At 38.6% G+C, this 27139-nt stretch overlaps 1 long non-coding RNA gene across 1 annotated transcript in view; it reads left to right on the forward strand.

Moving 5' to 3' along the window:
- The window catches only part of LOC310891113, a 34804-nt gene extending 8925 nt beyond the window's left edge, over window positions 1-25879 (forward strand). Inside the window, exons 2-3 of the long non-coding RNA XR_014577429.1 lie at window positions 21083-21146; window positions 22645-25879. This is a non-coding gene — a long non-coding RNA (uncharacterized lncRNA). The remainder of the gene's footprint in view (window positions 1-21082; window positions 21147-22644) is intronic.
- Window positions 25880-27139: the final 1260 nt, after the last annotated feature.

Here is a 27139-nt window from a genome sequence, read left to right on the forward strand (position 1 = left end):
GATTCATGGGCAGCAAGCTTGTGGTGGCTGATGTGGAGATCTTCAAAGCCCCACACTGTCTGGCTCATCCCTCCCTGCCAATTGTAGGTGACACTGACATAATGCAGAGGAACAGCCCAACAGCACAAGGCTTTCAGAGGAACATGTAACTGTAATTAGTAATTCCAAGGGGAGATCCACAGTTATGAAAAGTGTGCAGGGTCACCCTGTCGTTCCTAAGGGCCTCATGGATCACCATGGACAGTTATGCACTGTGCCAAGAAGTGACAATCTAGTGAGTTTTTTTCCTGGGACACACATGCACTTTCTTCTCATTTAACTGCACTGGTGGTGGATGAACTTCATCATGAAGCTTGCCATCAAAATGTAATATCTTCTTTTCTTATTGTTAAGTGGTTTTGAAGGGATTTTAGGTTAATACGCATGCTGCTAAAAGCACCCATGTACTTTCCTACCAACAACACTTATCCTCTTGCAGCTGATTAGCATGTGACATGCTAATGTGACATTGTTATTTCCTGTTATTTTCTGGGGTATTGGCCTGACACCAACATGCCTTAAGAATAAGCAATGACATACTCAGGCACTTCTTGGGCAGCATGAGCCTTTTTCAGCCAAAAGGAAGCTCTGACTACAAGGCTCAATCCAGCAAAAACCTGCACATGGCAGAAAGCTGTGCTCCATATTGTCTGTGTAAATGCAACAGCATCATCCCTTTTTCCTCTAAATCCTAGGACCATCAATGCCTCTACCTATCCCTCTCCTCAGCTTCCTTTTCTCCAGCCAAATTTCCCGTCTCTTTCAAAGAGTCTTTCTCTGCCTTTCTTACCTTCTTCCCTCCTACACTTTAGACAGTTGTCCTCATTTATCTGCTGCCAGCGAGGACGTTCAGGTCCATGCTAGTGCACACATCCTACTTTTACACCCCAGCCATTCCCAAGCCAAAATCCTACAGAAGTTTGTACAGGTGCAGGGGTGAGCACAACTCAGGCTCTGCCTGGTGTATGCCTGGTATGTGCAGCATGCTTCAAACCACCTCTGATGTCCATTGCTCTGGAGCCAAGTTCCACCATCCTCCCTCAGTCTTCCCTTATCTCTGTGGTATAGGAGGCAATATTTGACTTTTGAGAGGATGCTAGCCTTTCCCAGAAGGAGCAGAGGTCTTCCTCATAGCGGGACAGGACATGGCCCAGTAGCATGTTCTAGTCTCTATTATATTCTTTAAATTAATGCAGACAGACGATCCCATTCTACAAAATCCTGCCTGATATGTTTTCCTACCACATGAGTAACAGGGTACCAGATACCAGAACCACCTTACACATTTTGCTTTTGACATAAATCTCCTTTACATTCCTCTGCATTATTGTTTTCTTTATTAGTATTTGAGCGGTTAGCAATCTGGCTTCTTCAAACTATTGCTTCCTCCCCACCCCAAAATCCCCTAACAGCATCTCCAGTCTTTGGAAGCATTCTCCCTTCCCCCATCTCCCTTCTCTGTAGGAATTACTGCATTTACATATTTTGTTTAAGGTGCTTAGGAATTATTGACAAGTTTGCTTTGCCCCTAGGGGGTTATGCGACGCTGTCAAGCTGTGAGCCACTTAAAGCATCGACTGGCTGGTAGAAGGGATTGCTTGTGACTCTGAATTAGGGCACGGGCCAAGAAATGTAGCACAGTGCTGTCAGGGACTGTGGCACACAGATCCATTTCCTTTATAATCCTATCATATCTCTGACCTACCACATACAGAGCAAGGCAAAAGATCTACATTTTCCCATTAGCTCAAGAGATGGGCTTCCTGCAAAATAAATTTACTCACAGCCCCTGTGCCACTGTTTTGCAAGCCTGAAAACCTTGATTTTATTATGTTGGTGAGTGTATTTCAGACACCCTTCACACTGAGAATCCATCTGGATATACTACTGTCTAAATGTCCTGCTGAGATTCTTCTTTGCCACTAGTTAAAAATGAATGGCTAAATTTATAAACAGGAAGTTTATTGTGTTTGTCTATTGAAAGACATTTTGGATTTTATCTTGGCTGGGATATCTGTTGATAGCATTTATTTTTCTTTTATTTTTCTTTCTTTTGTTTTTTTCTTTTTTTCTTTTTCTCAACCATTTAATTTTACTAGCACTCCTGAAAGGAACAGCGAGTCCATAGTTAGAAAGCTAAAATAAAAGGACTGAAGTTCCTGGAAATGAGACTGGGAAAAAAAAAAAAGTAAAAATCAGAGGCTAAGGACCTTGACTATCCATTAACAAAGACAAAACACTTTCCGACAAGGAAGGTGTACCTGTACTTGGAAAACTGCTGCTAGCACAAAAATATAATAGAGCAGGTAATGAGTAAAATAGCATTTGGGTTGTTTTAAAACTTTTTTTTGAACACATTTTTTTTTTTTCCCTGACAAAAAGTCAGAACTCTGTTGTCCTCTTGGATTTAAAAAAGAGAGGAAATACAGGCAAATTGAGGGAGCTGTATGTTTTTCTTCATCTACTTCTATTTAAATTGCACACCAGTAAATGTGGTTAGGAGAATAACTTAAGGTTGTAAAGCAATCCAAATTTAGCAAATATGAAAATTAACATTGATAGTGGAAACTTAATCCATCTCCCTTGTGCATATGCAAGTTGATACACTCTTTAATTGGTTTAATAGTCTTCTTTCTTTTGCAAAGAATCCCGACACATTCAGCACCCTGAAGAAATAGGACTTTGTCACCAGTTTGATTTCTCTGCGTTGTTCTGTGACTGCCTTGTATTCTGTGTACTGTTCATACCCTCAATTATAGAAGTAATAATACAATCTCCAGCAAAACATTCAAGTGTTTTTTTGAACTTTTTTTCCCCCGTTCACTTCTACTTCATTCCTGAGGTAAGGGTGGCTGGGGAGGAGGTTGGTGGCTCTTTCTTTCACTGGCCTTTTACAAACTCTTTTCCAAAGATATGTTATTTTCAAACTTCATAAGGACATATACCTATGGGTCTTTCCTCCGTGCTTCCCATATAATAAGGGAAGGTGAAATCACCTCCAGATAGATGCTAGAGACGGTGGGCTTTGCTCAGACTTCCTGTTAGAGTGGCCTGACAGAGCTGGCTCTGTAGAAGAAGAATTGGAGAAGAAACACCTCTTCCTTTCTTTTTCCTCCTTCCTTCCTTCCTTCCTTCCTTCCTTCCTTCCTTCCTTCCTTCCTTCCTTCCTTCCTTCCTTCCTTCCTTCCTTCCTTCCTTCCTTCCTTCCTTCCTTCCTTCCTTCCTTCCTTCCTTCCTTCCTTCCTTCCTTCCTTCCTTCCTTCCTTCCTTCCTTCCTTCCTTCCTTCCTTCCTTCCTTCCTTCCTTCTTCTCTCTTTCCCATTCCTTCCTAATAATTCCTAACATCTTCTTTGTCGTTTTGTCAGCTGAGCTGGCATTTTCAGAGAACTATCCTAAGCAATAATAGTTAGAGTCCATTGTATCATATGCATAGCTGGAGTTACTTTTTCCTCATCTGCACTGTTTTACCTTCGCTGACAATGACTTTCATCTGCAATTTTATTGTACAGCCAGTCAATATTGTAAGCTTCTTTTGTATCTTGTAGCTGTTAGTCTGGCTTTTTACTATTCTGAACACCTCTCTATATGAACAAGTGTCATCTCTCATTAGTCAATCATTTTCAAGATCTTTCCAGACTATGTTTCCTAGACATGTTACTATGTCTAGGTCCCAAAACAGACATTGAGGAACACACTGGGAGTCTTCCTTTATGGTGAAAATTTAACATGAATTCCTATCCTTTGCTTCCTCATTTTCAACTGCTTCCTACGCACTCTTGTCATTGCTAAGTATCCTTGAGAGTCTTTCACAAGGGGATTTGTCAAAAAGGTTGCAAAGATTCAAATAGTGTATTCTTTGCTTATGGGCTCCAAAGTGCTCTTCAGACTTGGCTGTCTCCATATCAAGAACCTATTCCCAACAGATTGTTCTGCACATTAATTAATACTATTCCTTGCCATAGTTTCCTTAGCACTTTTTTGGTCTGACAGACATATTTATTGGTCCGTATTTCTTCAGATTACCCCCAAAATGCTTTTAAACAACACTTGACATGCTCTACTCCTTTGGTAACAGAGATGATTTAGGAAATAGCTTACAGACCACAGGCAGTAGGTCAGAAGTTTCATATCTCAATTTCTTTATCACTCGGGTCTGACAACATTTTATTGTTCATTTTATTATTATTATTATTATTATTATTATTATTATTATTTTTAATATCTCTGCTCTTGACATCTGCATTTGAGACAGTTCCTCAGACTCGTCACCTGTAAAGTAAGGCTTTGGTGAACACTGATGCAAAACCTTCATTTAAGTTTCCTCTTATAGCCTTACCATCCTTGAGTGCTTCTTCTATGTCTTGACTATTTGTTGTCCTCTTAACCCTAGCAGCTTTTACCTGATGTAGTAAAGAAGAAAAAAAATACTATTTCCCTTTATGTTTTTTGCACCTTAGAACATTTTTTGGCTTAGTGCATGACACTGAAGATTTTAAGTATCTTAAAATAATAACTTAAGTACTATCTGTAAGACCAGCAGGCACGCACTACAGAAGAAGGAAAATGTAAATAAACTACGGTAAAGATGAATTTCACAACTATTTTTGCAGGCATGAATATTTGTGGTCATGGGATGGTACCTGAAGTGACTTGTATGAGTATGAGGTGGATGCCAGGACTCCTAAGGTCAATTAAGTAGAATCCCAAAGTATGCTTCCATCTGCCTCTTCCACCAGTTCAGCGATACGGGATTACTTCATCAACTGTTATCATGTTGTCAAAGCTTATTGTAGAGAGCCTTGCGGAGAAATAAATGGGAAATACTTTGCTGACCCTGCTCAAAAGAATGCTCATTCTTTGGATGGGCTATTTCATTTCTGACTCCCTGACCTTTCTGGTCATACTTATAAACATTAAGAGTGTTAGAGATATTACACTACCAGTAAAAAAGACTTTTTTTTTCTTTCTCTTCTTCTGTGCCTGTTTCATATTTCCTGAATTGTTTTTATGAGAGCAGAGAGAGAGTTCAACTTATTACACCAGACAGATCAATATATGTCTTTTTTTTGCACTACAGTAGAAAGATGAAGTTGGCTTAGCTGGTTTTATAGCTTACAACTAACTTCCTTTACTTGAGGCTAGGTAGACCTGAAGGAAACCTGTGCATGTTAATGAATAAAAAGGCTTAAGGATGTCTGCAGAGAAAAAGCACTTTTCCAGCACAACATGGGTCTTATTGACATTGTTCAACAAGAGAAAGAGGAAACTAGGTGCTTGCAAAAGACCTGGCATTATTTATTGTAAACAGTAAGTTACAACTACCTGCACACACATATACAAACACATCCTACTATGTGCTTGAGATGGGCCTGTGTTGAGAGGTGACTGTCAGAATAACTCTGAGTTTCCTAACCTGCTAGTCGCACGCAAAGTAATAAAACACTTGTTAAATATATAAATGCAAATAAACACAAGGACATTTAGAAAAGTCATTTCTGAAGAATATGACGATGCTTCTACAGCAGACTGGAATATCTCCAGGTAGAAATGTATGTCAAAAAGACCGCATTATTTTTGAAGAAAAGCATTTGGAAGGACAAAGCTGAAGTTAGAGCTTCAACTGATACAATCCTGGCTAAGGCTCATAATAGTTCTCAAGCTTATGTAATTACAAGCATTGTTAAATGATTTATAGATATATACATAATGCATGTTACATAAATGTGGTGCATAGTAACCTTAGCTTAGATGTGGTGTCACTGCAACAAATACTTAGTGTGTTATATCTTTTCTACAGTTATTGTCAGTCAAAACATACAAATACTATTGCTTTAAAGCATTAGTGTTGTTTTTCAAGTTCCATGGCCCCAGAGAGGGACAGGCTGCAAAACGTGAGTGCAACTCCATAACAGATATCACAGCCTCTCAGTAGGCACTGGCGTACTCAGTGTAGACACTGGCTTGTACTGCTGAAGCCAGTAAAGATAATACTCCATTTCCTTTCCAAGGTTCCCTTCCACTGCTCCTAAAAAGTGCATCACAATTTCAGTGCTGAGAAGCACAGCTTTTGGCTTCTGAAGTGATTAGTGCATCACGTAAGGAAGCACAATGTGAAAATGTAGGTATCCAATCATGTGTGGCATCTCCCATCTGAGTGTGGCTAAGGCAAGGAGCAGTTGTGTAAGGTTGGTGCTGCATAAGCCACAGCAATAAATCCCTGCTACTGGTGAAGCAGATGAGACAGGCAAAGGAAAGATTTGATTTGCCATAGATTATAATGTTAAGTGGTTGATTCACCATCCCTGGAGGTCTTTAAAAGACGTTTTGATGTAGAGCTTAGTGATATGGTTTAGCGGAGGACTTGTTAGTGTTAGGTCAGAGGTTGGACTCAGTGATCTTGGAGGTCTCTTCCAACCTAGATGATTCTGTGATTCTGTGACAATCTGAGGAACTGAGATGGAATGAAAAAGGTCAGAATCCCAGTTGACAGACTAGCTCTAAATTATACTTGCTGAGAATTAGACCTCAAGATTGTGAAGCTCCTATGGTGTAGTGGGTACAAAGGACAAATCACTTTCAGACCACTATATAGTCAATGGAGAGAAACAACACTTTTATTTATTTATATATTTTATAGCGGTATAATTGATGCAATTTTAGGCATATCTCTTAGATGTAGGATGTTAGATGATTCACATTTTTAAACTGCCTTTTTCCTCTGATAATTGTAAAACGAGTCTTGGGGGCCAACTGAAACAGAGCAACACTCTGGGCATTTGACTAGGTGTATACTTCTGTAAATGCTGTAGTTGATGTCCGTGTCTGAACCCTGAAGTAAGCTCTGACACAGGTGGGAATGAATGTAGCAAGGTAGTTGGGGAGGTCTGCAGCCTCTCTGCAGCAATGCTCATCCTCTGTTCCCATCATGAGACTGCACCGTGGCTGGGTCCAGGGGCATGGCCACAGCACAGCCACAAAATCATCCCCTTCCTTTGCAGTGTTACTAATACTGACACTGAAGCTGAGAGGATTAGAAAAATTGAAAGAAAGAAGGAAAGAAGGAAAGAAGGAAAGAAGGAAGGAAGGAAAGAAGGAAGGAAGGAAGGAAGGAAGGAAGGAAGGAAGGAAGGAAGGAAGGAAGGAAGGAAGGAAGGAAGGAAGGAAGGAAGGAAGGAAGGAAGGAAATAAGGAAGGAAGGAAGGAAGGAAGGAAGGAAAGAAAGAGAAAATCCCTAGTGCTTTTTTTGACTTGGGGCAGCAGAGGACCACAGTAATGGACGCACCTTGATTTATACAGTAGCTTCCCAGTCACTCTCATGTATTTAATACTTTTGTGCCAGTTGGAAGTTGAAAAGTCTGGACTGCAAAAAGTTTAATTACATATTCTAATTAAAAGAAGTAGCAAAACAAAGCAAAACAAAACAAAAGAATGGTATTAATCTTAAGATTTATAAAAAGTTTCTAAGCCTAAAATTCATTTCTATGTAAGTAAAAGCATTCCTTTAGCAAATGTGAAGAAATAACATTGAAGGCGGGGATAAAACCAACAGATCATAAGTTTTCTATTTTACAGTTATGTGCTATTTGCCTTAGAGACAGAGCAACAAATATTTTTGTAACAGACAAGTATACTGTTTTGCCCTGAATGATGCATTCATGTTTTTCAAATTTTAATGTTGCTAACAGCTATTCTTTCAGTAAAGACACATTTTTGTAAACAAATTCTGTTTACCTTATGTTATTTCCTACAGTGCAAAAACTTCTGCATATATAACTATATTAAATACAGACCTGCAATATGATATGAATGGGATATATTGCAAAGCCATTTGGTGACTGAATATAAAATGAACTTTGCAGTCTATCACTTGCACTGTTTCTTAATCCATTGCTCTCAGACATTCTATTACCATAAACCCCTAAGATGCTCCTAATAAAATCATAACAAACACAGCAAGATAAAACCCAAGTCATCTCAAAAGCGGGACACACTCTAGGTCAGTTATGTTTTTTTTAATATATACTTTTCTCCCCAAAACCTTCAGTTTTCATAGTTGATGTCTCTTTTTAATGTGGAAGGGAAGTTTATACCATGAGAATGAGGTTTTCAGCTTTTTGAGAAGACTTACCACTTAGTATAGGAGATTTCTATGTGTTTCAGCTTTCAATGCCTTCATTATCCAGTCAAAGAAAATTTATTTTAGGTATTTTGGGGGGTTTGGAGATCAGATTCACATATAGAAATTAAGGGCATGAAGACATATTAAGATGCTATCTAATTCAGATTGCCCTGGTATTAATAGAAACTCCATCTCACTGCACCTTTAAAGCCCTCATTTTCGGTGGGTCTGCAAGGAACTTGGGAGCCTGCCTTAGTTTTTCTGCATGGTGTGGAACAACCCGGCACCCACCTCATGACTAAGCCATATTGGCACCAATGAAATGGTTAGGTTTCCTAACCATTGCTTGCCTTAGCTGTGAAGCATGATCCTAACCTACTATGCTCGTGACCTTTTGCAAATACATTTCTTCAGAGCCTACCACACACAAAACATGTCACAGGGAGTTTGTGATGTGCTTGTTCTGCACCTGAAATCCTGCAGATATTGAGACAGCAGCTCTTGCATCATTTTTAGGGGAAATGCTGATGATTTCCCCTGGGACCTCTCATTTGTGAGCTTCTTTTTAAAGACACTGACAGAATATGCAAGATTCATCTGATGAAAGACAGATATTGATAATGTAGATGTACTCCTGTGAGCTACCCATCCTGAACTTGCTTATTATATGCCTACCTTAGGATGAGGTGAATTGATATCTGAAGATGCCTTTTCCTCTCCATTGACTCAGGCAACCAGCCCAAGTGAAGGTGACTACCCTGTAAGATTAAGAGAAATGGTTCCTATTCCCAGTAACAATTCTATATTCCTTCAAATGCTTATGTAGAGGACACACTGTGGGGCCACTCATATTTGTAGGTTTACTCATATGCACCAGTGCTTCCTATATGGGTGCAACTTTCAAGAGACAGGCAATCAGATCTGGCCCTCTTCATAAAAATGGGCTCGCTCATGCTGTTCAGGGATATGATATTTCTACCTTCTTCTGGAAAATAGCTGTAATATACCTTTCCTATTGACAGATTATAATTATATATTAATTCATGATAAGATCAGCAAAAGACAAGCAGTGTAAAGAGAATATTTCAGGCCTTGTACTGGAAAATTTGTCTTAGACAGGGTATACAGAGCATTCTTTTAGAGAACTTGCCATATTGTTAAGCCCTGTCCTTTTTATCTTCATCCATCATTTTACTTCTGGTACAGGTCTTTCATATTCCCTCAGCCTCTACCAGACTCTCCCTCCTTTCTAATGACTGCCTTTTCAGTTTCATTGGCTTTTCAATACCATGATTTTAAAGAGTTTCCACCCTTCATTCCCCAAACATTTTTCCCTGAGTGTGTATCTCTTTATGCGTCAGTCATTTGCCATATTTCTCTTAAAAATAATTAAATTATTTGTCTTCACTCTGTAGATTAACTATATCTTGGTAGCCCTGAGCTGTTCTTTTGGGGACCTATTCGTCATCAAATCAAAATATATTTCCTGCCCCAAAGAACCAACAGAGCAGTAGCAGATGTGGCTTCCTTGTAACTGAGTGCTCCCAGCTGTTTGGATATAAAGTCGTCTGTTTTGGGGCCTTTTTCATCTCTGAAACGTCATTTAGCAGGATGATGTATTGTCCCACATCTAAGGTGTGAAATGTCTGAACACAGCTGAATTCTGAATGAAGACACTGCTGAGAGTTAGTCTTGGTCAGGCATCCAACCTGAAGAGAAATGCCACATAATCATTCATATCTAGACTTTTTTTTTTTTCTTCTTCTTCTTTTGGGTAGCACCTCCACTATCAGCATAATATTCATTCTCTGGGTCAGTTCAGAAGAGTCACCTTCATTGCTCCAAGTGACTGCATAGGAAGCCTAGCTTCCCAGTTAGAATAGCTGTTACATTTATTTTCAGATGTTACCATACTTCAGTGCCTGAATAGATGTCTTGGACCTTGGTGTCCTCTTTAACAGTCCCAACACAAAGAAACAACTGCAAAGGAATCCAGTATTTCTTAATCGTAAAATGTTTGAGTTTTGCTTCTCGATTTTGGAAAGCCTGAGGCTGACAGGTTTGCTATAATATCTTTTTGTTATACTTCTCTGTTCTCCATTAAGCCTTACCTCTTCATGCTTCTCCTCCTGCACAAGGTTTCTTTATCTCATTTTTACAGAGACTACACTGCAACAATTCATTCTGTCCAAGCGCGTATTAAAATCAGCACTCTTCTTCCAGGGTACATTTACTTGTAGACAAAAGGAGGTAGAAGAACAGGACTTAGTAAAGGATCTCAGAAGTTTGTTTTGATGCTGGGAACAATTGCTCTTTCTTATGTGACTGTGGAGGAAAAGCTTTTTTTCTTCTTATTTTTTTTCCCATCCCATGCTTTTGAGTGGTGAGATTTTCAGTAACACCACAAATACTTAAAAATGGGACTGCTTTTGAAGTGACACCTCATTTCCTTTTGATTAATGAGCCAGTGTAATTAATCAATCCTCAGGTACTGAAAGCTTTACTTAATGATATTTGAAAATTCTATGCAACTTGTTTCTCTAAAGTAAGGGTTTGTTTGCTTTGTTGTTTTGTTAACAGCCAAAGAAGGACCAGAGATAACACCGGTCTGTTATTTGATGAGGAAGATCACCTCATAAATAGTGATTTAGACTAACCAGAGATGTTTAATGCCTTCTTTGCCTCTGTCTTTAACACTGATGATGGCCCTGGGGCCCCCAGAGCCCTGAGACAGAGGATCATGAGTGGAGGAACAATAAACTCCTAGCCAACTCTGAACTTGTGTGGGATTTGCTGCTTCAGCTGGATACATACGGGGCCTGATGGGATTCATCCCAGGGTACTCAGAGAGATCACTGATGTAATCATGAGATTTCTCTCAATTATTTTTCAGTGGTTTTGGGAATCTGGAGAGGTTCCAGTCAACCAGAAGTTGGCAAACGTCCCAGTTTTCAAGAAGGGCAAGAAAGAAAATCCTGGTAATTACAGGCCTGTCAGTCTTAGTGTCTGCAATACTTATAGGGAAGATTATTCTGAGTGTTATTGAAAAACACTTGAAAGACAATGCAGTTATTGGTTATAGCCAACAAAGGTTCACAAGGGGAAAGACTTGTTTAGCTAAATTGATTTCTTTTATGACAAGGTTACCCACCTAGTTGACCAAGGGAAGACAGTTGATCTATTTTGTTTCTTCAGTGGATGTATTTGGATGATGCTTTTTGGATTTCAGCAGGCCTTCAATACCGTTTCTCTAAGGATCCTCCTGGACAAAGTGTCCAGCATACAACTAAACATAATGTGATGGGTAAATAACTGGCTGATAGGTTGAGTTCAAAGAATTATAGCAAGTGGGGTTACATCAGGCTTGTGGCCAGTAACTACTGGGGTTCCACAGGGCTCCATTTTCAGGCCAGTTCTCTTTAATGTTTTTATAAATGATCTGGATGCATACTAAGTAAGTTTGCAGATGATGCTAAATTAGGAGGATCTGTTGATTCCCCTGAGAGTAAAGAGGCCTTGCAAAGAGATCTTGACAAATTCAATGGCTGGGCAATCACCAACAATATGAAGTTGAACAAGAGCAAGTGCCGGATTCTGCACCTGGGAAGGGGGAACCCTGTCTGTACGTACAGACTGGGGTCTGAGAGGCTGGAGAGCAGCCCTGCAGAGAGGGACCTGGGGGTCCTGGTTGACAGCAAGCTGAACATGAGCCATCAGTGTGCCCTGGCAGCTAGGAGGGCCAACCATACCCTGAGGTTCTTCAGGCATGGCACTGCTAGCCAGTTGAGGGAAAGGACTGTCCCACTCTGCTCTGTGCTGGTGTGGCCTCACCTTGAAGTCTGTGTGGTTTTGGGCACCACAATATAAGAAGGACATAAAACTGTTAGAGAGTGGCCAAAGGAGGGCTACAAAGGTGGTGTATGCTCTAGAGGGGAGGATGTATGAGGAGCGGCTGAGGGCCCTGGGTTTGTTCAGCCCAGAGCAGAGCAGGCCGAGGGGAGGCCTCATGGCGGCCTGCAGCTCCCTCACGAGGGGAGCGGAGGGGCAGGCGCTGAGCTCTGCTCTCTGGGGACAGCGACAGGACCCGAGGGAACGGCATGGAGCTGGGACAGGGGAGGGTCAGGCTGGGTGTTAGGGAAAGGTTCTGCACCAAGAGGGTGGTCGGGCACTGGGACAGGCTCCCCAGGGCAGTGGTCATGCCCCTGAGCCTGCCAGAGTTCAAGGAGTGTTTGGACAACGCTCTCAGACACATGGCCTGATTTTCGGGCAGTCCTTTGTGAAGCCAGGAGTTGGATTGTGTGTTGGATCCTTGTGGGTCCCTTCCAACTTGGGATATTCTGTGATTCTGTGATTCCTTTTGATTAATAAACCAGTGTATCTCAATCGGATACCCAAAGCTTTGCTTAATGACATTTGAAAATTCTATGCAACTTGTTTCTCTAAAGTAATACAGTAAGATGAGACCTTTCTGTTCCCTCCTCTGTTCTGTCCTCCTTTGAAGCACAATATAAATTCATACACATAAAACATATTTACAAGCTGATATCTTCCCAAACAATTGTGTTTTCCTCAGAAAGAAGTGCATTGAGCTTATTTTCTCTACTGTGTAAGTTCACACTGGTAATCAGCCAGACCACTGATAACAAGCATAGCAGACAGAGAAGTGTAATTTAATATTTGCATTTTGGTATGGTGTAGAGAAGTAATGTTAAAATGACAACTCTTACTGGGTGAAGCATTATATTATGACCATGTAGAAAAACAAGTACAGATAACAATTACCTTACAAAATTAACTGGGGTGAGTTTTCCTTTCTTTTCTATTCCAAGATGTTCCAACTTAACTTGTCTTGTGCCTTCAAGCTCTAGTACTTTACACTTAAGCTTTGTAAGTTTGTGATTCAACTCTCTGTGGATTGCCTGAGAGCAAGGAATCAAACCAGGCAACTTAAAGTGACTTCTAATCAACAAATAAGGTAAGGAGGAGGTTATTGCACTCCTTCATCTTATTTTAGTATCTTTATTTGGTCCTAATGATAGAATGGAGGGGTCATACCACCTTCACTCACGCTGCAACTACAAACCGTGCTACATCAAATTACAGAATATTTCTACTTGGTCTTTTCTTCTGCTTCATTTACAGTTAATGGTTTTTAGTGGCAGCTATTCACCACATTGCCCAGCAGAAAAAGGGCTGCACGCAAAAACCAGCACACCAGTTTATCTGTAAAATTGTTTATTGACACTTTTGACTCCAAAATTGTGTATGAATAATCCCTGTTCTGTTAGATGAGATTGCATGCAAAGCCTCTGACAGAGTTAGGACCTGAACCCGTACTTCCTAGGTTTCATTCCAAAGCCTGAATTATTATTTTTCTAAGCACCCATTAATGTGATGTTCCATCATCTCCTTCACTCATGAGATGAACTGTATGACCAGAGATGGTACTGACTATATGTACAGTCAGCAACATCCCAGGCAGGAAGGGTGGGAGCTTAAAGTGTTTACTGCATGGATGGATATGGATACAGCTGACTGTGCAGTCTGTTTATATGGAGGAGATAAGCTACTGAAAGTTTTTTTTTTTTTTTTAAACCTTTTCCAGAACTTAGAATGGAAAGATTCATTCCTTAGGCTTCATAGACTATTTTGATTTTGATTTGACCTCCTTTGACCAGTATGGGAATTTAGATAACTGGCCTGAATGTAGGTGCCTGGGATATGTCAGCTACCTCAACACAGTCATGGAGTGTCATTTGAGATACCCTGGAATATCTGAGCTACGTGCATGCCCGTAAGACACAGTACCTATGAAAGGCCAGTACCTTTTTGAAGCAGGAGCTAGAGGCCAGGCAGGATACTATGGAAACTTGTCTTTAGGCAGCTGATTTGCTCCCCTATATTGCAGCGTCCCCTAGTCTTGCACTGAGTTAAGAAGAATCCTACCACCTCTCTGCAAGATAGCACTGAGATATAAATAATTAAAAATAATAACTTTTACAGTACTGTTAGTGATGGAAGAGATGGATATTTCTGATTTGTGTTCGAAATTTTGCTCCCAAAACCACAGGCAATCAAGGGAAAAAAGATCTATCCAAGGCCTAACCACTGGCTTCATCTTCAGCTGTATAAAATGTTATGCCTTTTTTTCAAAAGAAGTGAAATCATGTTAGTTGACTGTGTGTGAATATACCCAAAGCTTAACCTGATCACTTGAAGTATAATAAGAAGATAAAAGCTGCATCTCTATCTTTAAACCTGAAGTTTCCCAACTACTAAATTAATGTGTACGTTAGAAAAGTTGTGCCATTAAAACTGTTCAGAGACAGTTAAAGCCTCAGCTGCTACTCATCACCCAAATCCAAAATGACCTTCACATTTATTTGAAACTTCAATGTGATGCTTTTGATCCCTCCTAACACCTCCTTGATCTCTTGTGGAGCAACAATGGAGTTCTGAGTGACTGACAACCCACTCTAGCTTCTACTGGTTTGAAATCAAAAGTAACCCTTAAGACAATCAATGGAATTACACAAGAGTTACATTTACTTGGGAGTATACGCTAGTCAGAGCTATTTCCTAATTCCCACCTGGACAGTTTTTTTGGGGCAAAAGAACTTTGTGATTTTAACAAGGGAGAAGCTGCCTTAATAATTCATAAATAAAATGTGTATGATATACATGATACTGGATTATTTATAAAATCAAAACACAAACAAGAATCCCTCACTTTCATCTCAGGGGGAAGCCCTGTGACACTTAATCTATATTATTTTAAATCTACCATGTAAACATCTTTTTAAAAGCCTTTAAATTTGGAACGTAATTGCTACCAGCTCTTGATTACACACAGGCTACATAATCTATCACTGAATCAAATAATCACTATTGCTGTTGGGAAATAGGGAATTATACAAGGGCCTAAAGGAGAACACTTCGTAGCAGGCAAGAAACAAACAAATCAGGGTTGGGTAATCAATCTCTGTACCATAAAATGCTAATGTTGTCCTAATAAATAAAAATTCTCTTCCATTGTTTGATATGCTCCCTATGAAGCATGTCACTTAGCTTGTGGTATGCTCTAGTTTAGTTTAAAGTGGCACTACCATTAGTGCTTTAGCAAAATAATAATAGTTTCCTTTCATTTTCATAAAAGTAATTAAACTTATCAGTTTTCTTGTTAATGTAACAAGCCAACCAATAAATGGGCAAAAGAAGTTTTATTCATGGTATTTTCAAATTAGCATCCTATGCACCAGGGATTATGCAGATATGAGGTTCTGAATTAATGATTTTTATTAAAAAAAAAAAGAGGAAATAAGAATGACATTGAGGGAAAACCATTTTTGTCAACTGCTGTGTTGAGGAAATGGTATTAATTATAGGATACCTACTAACACTTCATTGCAAGCTCACAATTTCTTCAGATCAAGTTAACCTGACAACTCCAAAATGATACAGAAATTTAAATTGCACTTAAATAACTAAATACCTTACTAGGGTGAGAAGTGAATTGCATGTTAGGATGGACTTGGGCTTTTCAAGGTACACTGAACCTAGAGGATGCACTGAATGGAAGGATGCATCCTACTCGTGGAACGCAAATTAAAGAGCTCTGAAAGCAACTGCACCATGAAATCTGCTCAGAGATATACTGGTGAGTAAGGAGAGCAAATAACATTCCTGGAGGATTTATAATTTACATCAACCAAATTTCAGTCCCCTCACGAATACAAACACTCAATATATTTTAAAACAGAACCTAACATATTACTCACAGGCAGGAATAGAAGGCTGTGTTTGATTTAAAAACTTGGAGAAGAGACAGAAAGATGGGCAGTCCCCAAGGTTATTTTGCCCAGTGATACATTCCCTAGTCTCACTTATAATGTTCCTTATGATGAGATTCCCTATACCTTTGACAGTCAGTTATGTCAGAACAAAGCTTCAGCAGGGACTTTCTGCTGACCTTCCTGCCATACATACTGTGCTAGTACACAACGTGGGACATCTGCAAACTCTTCTGCCTGACTATGTAATCAAGAGAAGAAGAAAACAGAGATGTGTATTAAACTTTGTTGATTTCACCTCATTACACCACACTGTGGGCTCAAGTGTGTTATCCCTTCTCATCAGCTGGCAGATTGCCGACAGGAACAAGGAAGCTGTCAGAAGGAAACCTACCAAATACAGTATTTCTGGTCTCCAGCTAATAAGAGCCAGGAATGTTGCTCACGTGGATGTTGCCACATGATTTTCTGAGTAGCTTCTTCTAGACTTTCTGGTCCAGGAAGGTGACTAGTGAGGATTTGTCTTATAATAAGAGCTTTATTTTTCCCATTTCTCCATGAACTTTCATTACATCCTTTAAGAAGATATTGTTATTATAGTCATTTTTTGATGGTCCTGTGGGTAAGATACTTGATGTGACAGAGGAGACATATAGAGTTTGGTTCTGCTGCAGACCTGGTTTTAGGCTAGATCTTTAAAGGTGGTCAGACCCCTAAAGGTAAGAATACATTCCAGCAAGATTTTCAAGTCTACTAGCTTAAAGTACTTTTGTCTCTTTGATTTTGCTCAGCCTTACGTACTTCAGGCGCCTGTACAGAAGTGCAGCTGAAAAATCTCACAAGGTGTCTATCTTTAGCAGCCTGCTTTTCCCTTAATTTCTCTGCATAACAGCTGTCTTTAGCTGATCTCAGTTTTTAGAAAATTAGCAGGGTAGATACTATCTTTCTCTTTTTGCATACATATGCAGCCAGCACAGCACGAGCAGGCAACAGGGCTTCTGTAATAACAGTGAATGGTGTTTCTGTACTTAATTGGATGACCGTAAGATTCAGAAGCAAGATTGTCTCCAATCAACACAATTTCTAAACAAGTGTTTTAAATTGGACTCTAAGCCTTCATGAAGTGGAAATTAACAGAAAATTCTCATCTGGAGACCTCTGACCTTAGGAAACGTTGGAGCCAGAATGTGCCAGACCCTTATCTTTTGAAAACACATACGAAATAGGGCTTTATTTTCAGTACCTGGCCCCACCTGATGGCAAACTTGCATTTGTATTCATTTATGTTCTTTAATATCGTGGCCAGGAAGACAAGAAATGATCTCAGTATCTAACCAGTTCTCCAGGAATTAAAATTAACAGATTTCACACCCAGAATTTTCCATTGTGATCACCTAATTTGCGTTCCTACATACAAGAAGTCATGGAATTTCAATCAGTAAAAGATATTGAATTTTCGGTTCAAAATTTGTAGCTAACTTTTAAAGAAAACAGTTATCCTATTTTGGAGAGTTATGGGGCTCAGTGAGATTTAACTTTACAGTCTCCAAAATTCTTTTAATTTTTCAGTACATTAAAATAGCTGGACCTGCATGACTCATGCAAAGTAGCACACAGGAATCACATCTGCATTTTGGAGTCCTAATTGAGTGTTCTCTCTGAAAGGTGTCTTGACTTCTAGTAAAACAAACATTTGGGTTTTCCCTGCAAGCCTCTGACACCTTCCAGACCAGTCAGAAGAAGGGTGATAACTGTTGCCTATACACTAATTTGAAGTGATAGAGTGAGCTGTCAAAACAGCACATTTGTCAAAGAAACATTCAAACATTTCACAATATTTTAAGAGAGCAAACAAATCTGTTTCCCAACAGCTGAGGTGATTACTCCCCCCACCACAAGTTTTAAGGTCTATTTAAGTGATAATCTCTGCTGCCTTGAAATACACAAAATAATGAACAGCTGCTCTGGCTGATCAAATGCAGAAGTAAAGTTGAGGTACTGATCTCTCATAAAAGCAGTTTATTGCATTTAGAATGTAAAGTCAATAGAGTTTTTGTTGTTGTTGATGCAGAACAAACCATAACAAAGATAAAAATAAACCTAGTTTCATGCTCTAACTTTTGGAAATCTGATGGTGCTGCCTCTTTAACAGATATTTTAAGGATGTGCATATCAGTGTGGTTCTTGGGAAGGATGATTTGTATTCACTTCCCAGTGCTATGTCTGGGTACAGTGCCTTTACCTGTCTGCTTCATTTAGACTAGTATTTATTTATATATTAGTTATGTTTTTGAACTACATGTTCTTTCTTTTTTTTCTACTTTCTTTTTCCTTTTTTTTTTATTTTTCTCAATAATAATAGTTATTCTAGTAACAGTTTGCTAACTTGGAAGAAGAGAGTTTACGAAGCATATGAGGAAATGATTTGAAAAGGAGAAAAATGTTTAGAAGGAGTGAGAACCTCTGAACTTATCCTGACTGGACTTACACAAATATAATAAACCAGGCCTTATTTTGACCTTATCTACCCCGTTTTTGAGTTAGGAGTAACCCATTTGAAATGGTGGAAGAAGATCTGTTGAAATAACTTTAACATTAAGCAACAGCAATATTTCATAGCACTTAAGATGTGACATTTGCTGAGGTGGGTTAGTAAAAAGAGAGCCTTTTCCTCTCCCGAATCTTTAAATCTTGGATGCCTGGTCTGAAAGTATTTTTTTCTTTCAGGTTCCTTCCCTAGGAGTAATCCATCTTGGCTTAGGCTGATAGCTAGTCTTTCCTTCCTTTTTTTGGTTTCCTGGGTGAAGGAAGATGTTCATAGATCTACCTGAAATTGGGGATTGCAATTCTCCCATGCCATCTATCCACATAAGACCAAAATAGAGTCTTACCCATCCTCAATTGGGGCTTGATCCTGCTGCCCTTATTTTAAGTGGACTGAAATCCCCTGTGGAACTGGGAACCGTGCAGAGAGGAGAGATTACTAAAAATGCAAGTTCTGAAACAGATATGCCAGCTCATAAAGATCTCCAGGCATTTCTTTGCTCAAATGGAGGAACAAAACTAGAGTCTAATTCTTGCTGACATACAAGAGATTCTCACATTATGAGTATAATATATAACAGAGTTGGTGACTACCCCATGATGGCTTTTTCCCTATGCTGTACTGAGCAGAAACTGGATTTGGAGAAGAATCTGTCTTCTGGGTACCCAGCAAAGGCAGTGGAAGTGAATTATAAAAGGATGACTTCTTTTATTTGAGAATTGTGAGCCTTTCTGTGCCCACAATTGTTTTTGAGAAGGTATTTCACATATACATCTTTAAAAAGTCATGGATGCCAAATATATCCTCTGCGTATGTGATATCTGTTATATACAGAAACAGATGCTTTCTTTTAAGATTAAAGTGAAAGTTTCATTTAAGAAAGCTCTGTGTGAATATTTTATACCCAATTCCTAATGATTTCATTGAAAACAAAACAGTGTAAGAAAGAGGACGCAGTAAAACCATGGCTTCTTAGAATTGTCATTGAATATGGAGAATTGGGCAAGAACGGTCACACTCTAAATTTTAACCAGAGATTCAAATATTTCAGGATATAATGTCTACTTAAGGTGAATGGAAGGGTCAGGGGCAAGATGTTGTTTTTCAATCAGAAGCATGGCCACTGCCAGTTCTTGGTGCAGGTGTGTGAGCACGTCACTTCCTGGAATTGGTCAGAAGTGATGACCATGGGAAAACAGGACTCCATAGCATAGCATAACTGGCTTAAATAGTTGGGCCAGAATCACAGCTGCTGCAAATTTGCAAGCCTCAGTGGATTTTTCTGAGTTACAGAAACAGGGGATCCGGCTATCAGTACTTGAAATTTTTTAATATATGGATGCAAATGACAGAAGTGTTAAAAGCAGAGTACCTGATTTTCTTCTCACTTATGTCAGTGTTAAACAGGAGTAACTTCACTGAATTTACTTAACACATTTCATTCTGCCCTCTGACTTCCTTGTAGTTAGTCCTAATTAGAAATGTGCAAATAGCTGGCTGGGTAGGTCAGCCAAAAATAAGATAGAGGAAAAAATAATTTAAAAAAATAATAGATTGAGAAAGCAAATTTAGATGCTATTTGTTGTGCTGAAGCAGTTTTCTCTTGGCTTAGAATAATGAACATCTTTATCCAAGAAGCAAAAACTCAAATTTGTTTGAAGCCTGAGTTGTATAAATTAAGATCCAGAGAGATCCTGGTCCTTACTCCAAAACAGGTAAGATCTTTGGACCTTGGTTTTCCAGATGCTGAAGGATGTGCCAGTAGTTGAGGTATACACAAAAACTGGGAAAACAGGCTCCACTTTTGCTACTAGTACCTGTTTTTATAAATCTTGCTTCCCAAGTAATATTGTGTTATTGTAGAAACACCAAATGAAAATATTTCAGTGTTCTGAATACTTTTTTTTTCCAAATAGAATATGTGAATTTTGTAAAAATGATGATTCAGCTACCTGAAAACATCTTTCAATAAGTGATTTGCTAGTTCTTTTTTGTTGTTGTTGTTTGTTTGTTTGTTTCTTCTAAGTGGTGCCTGGTGCAAACAAGAGGCAAATGGGAGCTGGTGTGTCTAATGGAACCAGACTGCTCCTCTCAGCTCGTGTGTAAAGGTCCATTATTCCAGGGCTGCAGCATCAGCAAAGCAATTAAATTAAGGAGTTCTACAGACTTACAACATAGTTAAAATGAACAAAACCAGATTGAATTTAGAGCATTACACACCAGGGGAACAGAATAAGGAGGGTGTGGTTAGAAGATGGAAATCCTAGAGTACAAAACAAAGAAGTAGAATACTCAGCCATAGAATCTGATTGTTATGATACTGGAAAAGAAACATATTACTTACTGCAGGATTTTGGTTCCATTTTATGAATTCTGTTTCACATTTATGACCTTTTGACATCTCTGTTAAGATAACTTTGCTCAATTCTCCACGTGTCATGAAGTGTTTTATTAGGCCATTCATGCTTATACTGATTAAATCTGATACTAGTTGTAAGAGAAGAGATACAGAAATATCTAGCTGCTCAACAAATAAATACTGTAAGTGCTGTCTATGAGCTCTGACCGGTATCGGCTTTTGTCTTATAGCTGTGAAGCCACAAGCATATGCCTTGAAGTCGCATGGCTCCTTCTGGGACTTCTCTGAATCCAAGTAATCTCCTTGAGCTATGGATTCTCTGACTATTCACAGTATTGCTGCCAGGAAGAGATTTGTCATATCTTTATACTAAGAGGACAAATTCTACGGTACTAGCTAACTCCTCTCCACAGGGGAAATCAACATATTCTGGTTATACTGCAGTCCTATGATCAATATATTTGGTCAAATTTAACACTACATGTGACAACCAGCATTCTCATTTTGACAAAATGTTGCAAGTGAATACTGACCTGTATATAAGGGATTTGTCTCCTTTCCAACCTCATTCTTAACATAACATAGCTGGAATTAATTGGAAATAGTTAGATTTGAAGGTGTCTTGATTTTTTGTGGGAGAAAGTAGGCCTTTACATTTTATTCGATCTAGCTAGTCAGTAACGATGCTCTTAGCTTCTGAAACTTGGGCAGATTTATAGCTTCAGAATAATCTTCCACACTGTCATTTTTAAATACACGTCATATACTTCATAGATCTCAACAATTTTTTAGACCAGTTGGAGTGATTTAGAAGTCTAGAGTATTTTTAAATGTAATTGAAGCATTAAGATAAACAAACAAAAAAACAGTGACTTTCAGTAGGACTAGGCTACCTAGAAGATAATTTCCAAAATGGTGCAAGTGTCTAGATGCAAAATTATGAGATGTTCTAACGTCTATGACCAAAATATTAACCTTAAAATCCCATGTTCTTGAATCAGTGGGTATTTCAAGTCATTGGTATCTCAATGTTGTAGCAGAAGAGTCTGGCAAACACATACAATTGTACTACTCAGCATATACAAAACCAGTGAAACATTGCTGTGGAGGTGACTGAATTTCATGCCTAAGCACCACCTGCAGTAACGAGAAAAGCTCCCACTCTCACCTAGCACAGTGTGGCAGCAGTCCTCGTACATGCCCAATATACAGAAAAACAGCAAGAGGAGACAGTGTTTATTTTCCCAATAACTTGATTATATTCACATGAGGTTTAGATAGGCTGTTTAGGTTCAAATTCCACTGCTCTCCAAGACAAATAAACATACAGCTGTCATATGAGGAATATATATAACCATCACGTTTGTACTTTTGGAGGCAGAGAAGAAAGAAGTATCAGGAAAGGGAGATCTGAATTCCTCCTTCCAAAAGTACTGAACATGGGAACATTAAAGGATGACAGAGATGAAGACAAAAAGTTGGGAGGAGTCTTTGTCCTATATGGGTAAAGCCATTCTCATCTGAATGACTGTCCCTGTTTGCCTCAGAATTGACATTTAAAGCTTACTTTGGGGATGGGGATCAGCATACATGAAGTAGAAGGATTTGAGTTTGGACATCTCTCTTATCTCCATATACTGTTTCTAGTCTGCTGGGTAAAACACCACCTCCATAGTGGTCTGATTCAGGCCATCAGTTCCACTAGGAAGTACTGCAGCCAGTGAAATTCAGTTTCAGAAGAAGTAACTTTTTTTTTCCCGTTTTCATGTTTTTTGTCTTTCTTCTTATTTAGGACTTGGTCAGACTTGAGGTGGGACTAAGCACACAGGGTATCTGCCTGATGATTTTGTCACTTGCACAGCGGTAGTAGGAGCTGCAAAATGATCAAGAATGTCAGATTTTGTGCTGTCTCCGCAAAGGCTCCCAAGACCTGCAGCTCTCAAAGGCTTTCAAGGACCTTGGGCGTTGATTCTGGAGATCCTGGGAATACTTGAATGGAATTACTTCTTTTAGACTGAACTTCAGAAAACCTCAGTTGCCACAAACCTAGTCAAACCTGAAGTGTTTTTTTTTTTTTTTTTCCTGACTCTCAGACCCTGGGAGCCTGTCTGGTGGCTTCAAGCCATAACTCAGCTGTACAGCCCACCTGGAAGGTTTAAAAAAGCTGGCAGCTAAAAAAGTCACAAACTCTGGGAATGATGGCATATTCAGCTCTATAGGCTTCAACGTTACAGCAGGATGTCTGGGGCAAAATTTCTAGAACTCAACGAGTACTAAAACCTGTTCCAATGCTGGGCCCAAAGTTTTGTAGTAAAACTGGACTGCAAATTATTAAGTTGCAGTCGTATTTAGAAATGCTACTCAAAGACTTTCAGCATGTTTGCACAGCAATTAACCTAAAGGAATTGAAAAGAGAGGAGCTGAAAGATGTACAATATGGGATGAACCTATTATAAACGCTAAGTCAACATATTCCCTTCAGCTACCTTTATGATATATACTTAGTGCTAATTAGGTCTAACTCTTTCAACTGCAATGTTCTTAAATATGAGATTTTTTTTTTTGAATTTTCCTTTTCTGTAGATGTTTGAATTGGATGAGTGTTTGAATTACACAGCATGTAAGTCTCTGAATTGCTGTAACTTAATATGAAGGTATGGACAGAACAGTGCACTGTTATGCATTTGCTCAAAGTTAATTTGTATGGCTTTTAGCTTCCTGAGTTCTTCGCTGAGTTTAGATTTTATGATCACGTAACTGATATTAGCTATGAAAGTTGAACTGTCTGATGACCGTTTTGTTAAGCTTTAGGATAACAAAATAGATAATGGTATTTTTACCATCAATATACCAGATTTTATTGAGAACAAGATACTGGAGGAAAAAGAAAAAAAAAGCAAGATGCTTCATAGTCTGATTCACTAATAGGTCAGTTGTAGTTGTCTGAACCTGTCTTGACTGGATTCTGGTCTCAGTCTCATCATATAGCACACCAACATCTGCAGAGATAGTTTTGACTTACACTGATCCAAAGGACAGGAGAATTCATTCAACTGCAAAGAGCAATGTAACAATAGAAAATGCTAATTTTTCATTTCAACCAATTCATTTCAATAATCATTTCAATCCTTAAACAGAACATTACTTCAAATTTCATAAAATAGGGAGACTTAAATCACAGTTCTTGGAATTTCAAGTTCTAAACAGTTTAATGTCATAAAGAATACCAAGTGAATATCTTTTATTATCTAGCATTTCCTTATTTTGAAACTTTGGCAATTCTCAGATTATACAAAAGCTGAGTTTCATTCAGCTGTTGGATATTAGTGTGGGCTGGTGACATTAAGGCTGCATACAATAATACTTAGGCAGAATTTTCTCTATCAAATATACTCTCAGTGTGCTAATAAATCAAACTCAGTAATTCTCAAAGTGAAGAGCTACACAGATTCCATTTAGATATCTATTACCTATCCCACATTTTTCATGATGTAGGTGCAAACTTAGATGACTGAAGGCTATCATTCAGTCTCCAAACTTAGTTAATGCTGCTCTTCCTCATGATTACCATACCTAGTTTTCCTGAGTTTGCTGTTAATTCCTCCTAGAAATTATCAGAAGAAATGCCAATTTTTAGTAATAAAATACTGATTTGAAAATGCTTTATAATATTTTGTGGGGCAGGATAATTTCACCTAGGAGTGTTCTAAGGAGACTTGTACTCCAGAGGAAAAAAATCACTGTGCAAATCTGTCTCATCATCTAAAATCTAAAGACCGTTTACATACGGATAATCAACAGAAAGAACAGACTGAGCAGGGTTGTAAATGTCTGAAAATAAAGATAAGACCAGATCTGCTGGTATGAGCTTTCTGCGTGGTGCATCTCAGATGATGGAAAGCAGCTGTAAACTGGTCTAAGCTGCATTTGTGATCCTCTGCATCAGTGGAGCAATGCCAAAGAGCTCTGGTGTATCAACAAATCCATGGCAAGTAGCAGCTGCATCTTTCCAGACAAAGCTTCTTCTACTGAATGTAGTCCGAAGAAAACATTTGCATATATACAGCAGTGTATTTGTTTGGATGTGTACGTGCATGTGTATTTACACGTACACACACAACTCTGTCAGTATGTGGTGGGCCTGGATACAGCATTTGGGATTAAATTTAATCATTATCTCTGCTGACAAGAGCAATTGCTTACATATTTCTAAAGGTTAGTAAGAAAGCTTCTCTTCCATACAATCAATAATGAGTTTGGGGTTCAGAATAGTAACAGAAAAGCAAAACCTAAACCAGCCAAACAACTAATCTAAATAAATAAATAAATAAATAAATAAATAAAAAATCCCCCAACAAACCAAGAGCTAGATGAACATATTTGTCCCTATACTTTTTTCTAATATTGACCAGGAGTATTGTCAGGAAAATCTTAGAGCTGTTTTGGTTCAAACAAGTGAATTCTGAGTCATCCTGCAGATAATTAGCACGGAAAAAATCCTAATCAAAATGATTAGTAAAGTTATGAGCAACTAATAAAAGATACTAAAACATGGAGTATCAAGCAACACTAATTACAGGAAATGCTGGAATATTTATAGATACACAAACATATTTGCAGGACAGCCTCTAGGCTTTCAACTTTCATGGATGAATCTCAGCAGAGGGACCCTTTCAAGTGATAACCTAAATATTTTGGTTCAGTATGCTTATAAGCAAGCCACAGATTTACTTCAAATGGTGTCTGGTACTTAGTTGGGGTTATGGCTGACTGTGCATCTTATTCACTAAATGGTATGTTTCGCTATAAATGCATTCTCTATTTGTTTGCAGGAAACTGCATTTTGACTTTATGATTTTCTGAAAGATAAGGCTGAAGCAATTGTTTAGAGTCATGTTTTATTGTCTGCTAGCACTTCAACTAGCACATAATACAGTGATTGCTGAATGCATCTTTGGTTCAGAAACAATTTATTTTCTTCTATTACTAGCAATGTGGCACTTCGGTGAGTTCTTTTGTAGCAGAACTCAGGAGAAGCCCCACCAGAACAAAATTAGGTTTGCTTTATGTTTTTCAATATTAGAATCCTTCATACCTTCCAAACAATTATCCAGGATAATGTGTATTGATGAACAAAGTCAAAACACATTCAAAATGTCTGTAATTTCACACTCAGCCATAAAAATTGCAACTACAGTTTGGTGCATGGTATGGAAACACAAATCACTAGCTATGGAAAAGTCAGTGAGACTTGTAATATTGAGTGGTTAATAGGAAAGTCTTTTGCAATCATAGCTCTTATTCACAAGAATTACCTGTAGTTTTCTGATTATAATGGAACTCTAGTCCTAAACATTAAAGCTTTTTATACGTTCCTGGCACTGTGGGTTACAGAGAAAATAGCCTCGGCTTTCTTTCCACACTCCCTCTGCTATTTGGCGATAAATGGAATAATGTTATTCACAAACACTTAAAACTTGATTATGATGTCCAGCCTGGAAACTCCTACCCAAACACAGGCAGAATCAAACATGCTGTATTACATATAGACTCATCTGACTGCGGGAACAGGCTGTGTTGCCTTCTCCTGTATTATGTTAGAGGGCATTCTTTTTGCTATCCTTCACAGTTTTTATCTTGGAAACAAGCACTACTGCATAGGCATATCTTTGGGCAAATACTCAAGAAATGACATTTACTGAGGTGCTACAAGGAAATAAGTACTTGGGACATGAAGTCTAGGGAGAGGAAAAAATATCCAAAAGTAACATGACAGCTCCTTGAAAGGCCCTAACCACTCCACTAAACATTATAGAAAAGCTCCTTTACACCCACTAAAATCTTGGACCAAGATCTTTCAGAGTAGATACCAGTTTTTCTAAATTACTTGTCAAGAGGAAACACACCACTATATTCACTGTTACTTGGCTGGCAAATGTGTATTTATCATGATAGTCTACTTCAACTCTGTCCTGCTGCTGTTAGGTGTCATCTTAATGTTTCTTTTTAGTTAAGAAAAATAAGACTGGTGTCATCTCTGAGATTCAGTTCCGACTCAGGTTGGTAGGTGAATAGAGTATACCTTGCAAACAAGCTTCCTAGAAAAAAATAAGAAAAAAAATCACAACAATCTCAAAGTAAAACAAAACAAAACAAAGCAAACAAAACCTCTCCAAAATTAGTAGCTTCAGGAGAAATTTATTAGAAGTGGTTGCAAATAGTAACAATAAAAATATTGGATCTTGAATATATTGCAAGTCCCTCACTAGTCTTTAAGTCAAACAAAT

The sequence above is a fragment of the Anser anser genome (genome assembly GCF_964211835.1).
Source record: "Anser anser genome assembly, chromosome: 1".
Taxonomy (NCBI): domain Eukaryota; kingdom Metazoa; phylum Chordata; class Aves; order Anseriformes; family Anatidae; genus Anser; species Anser anser.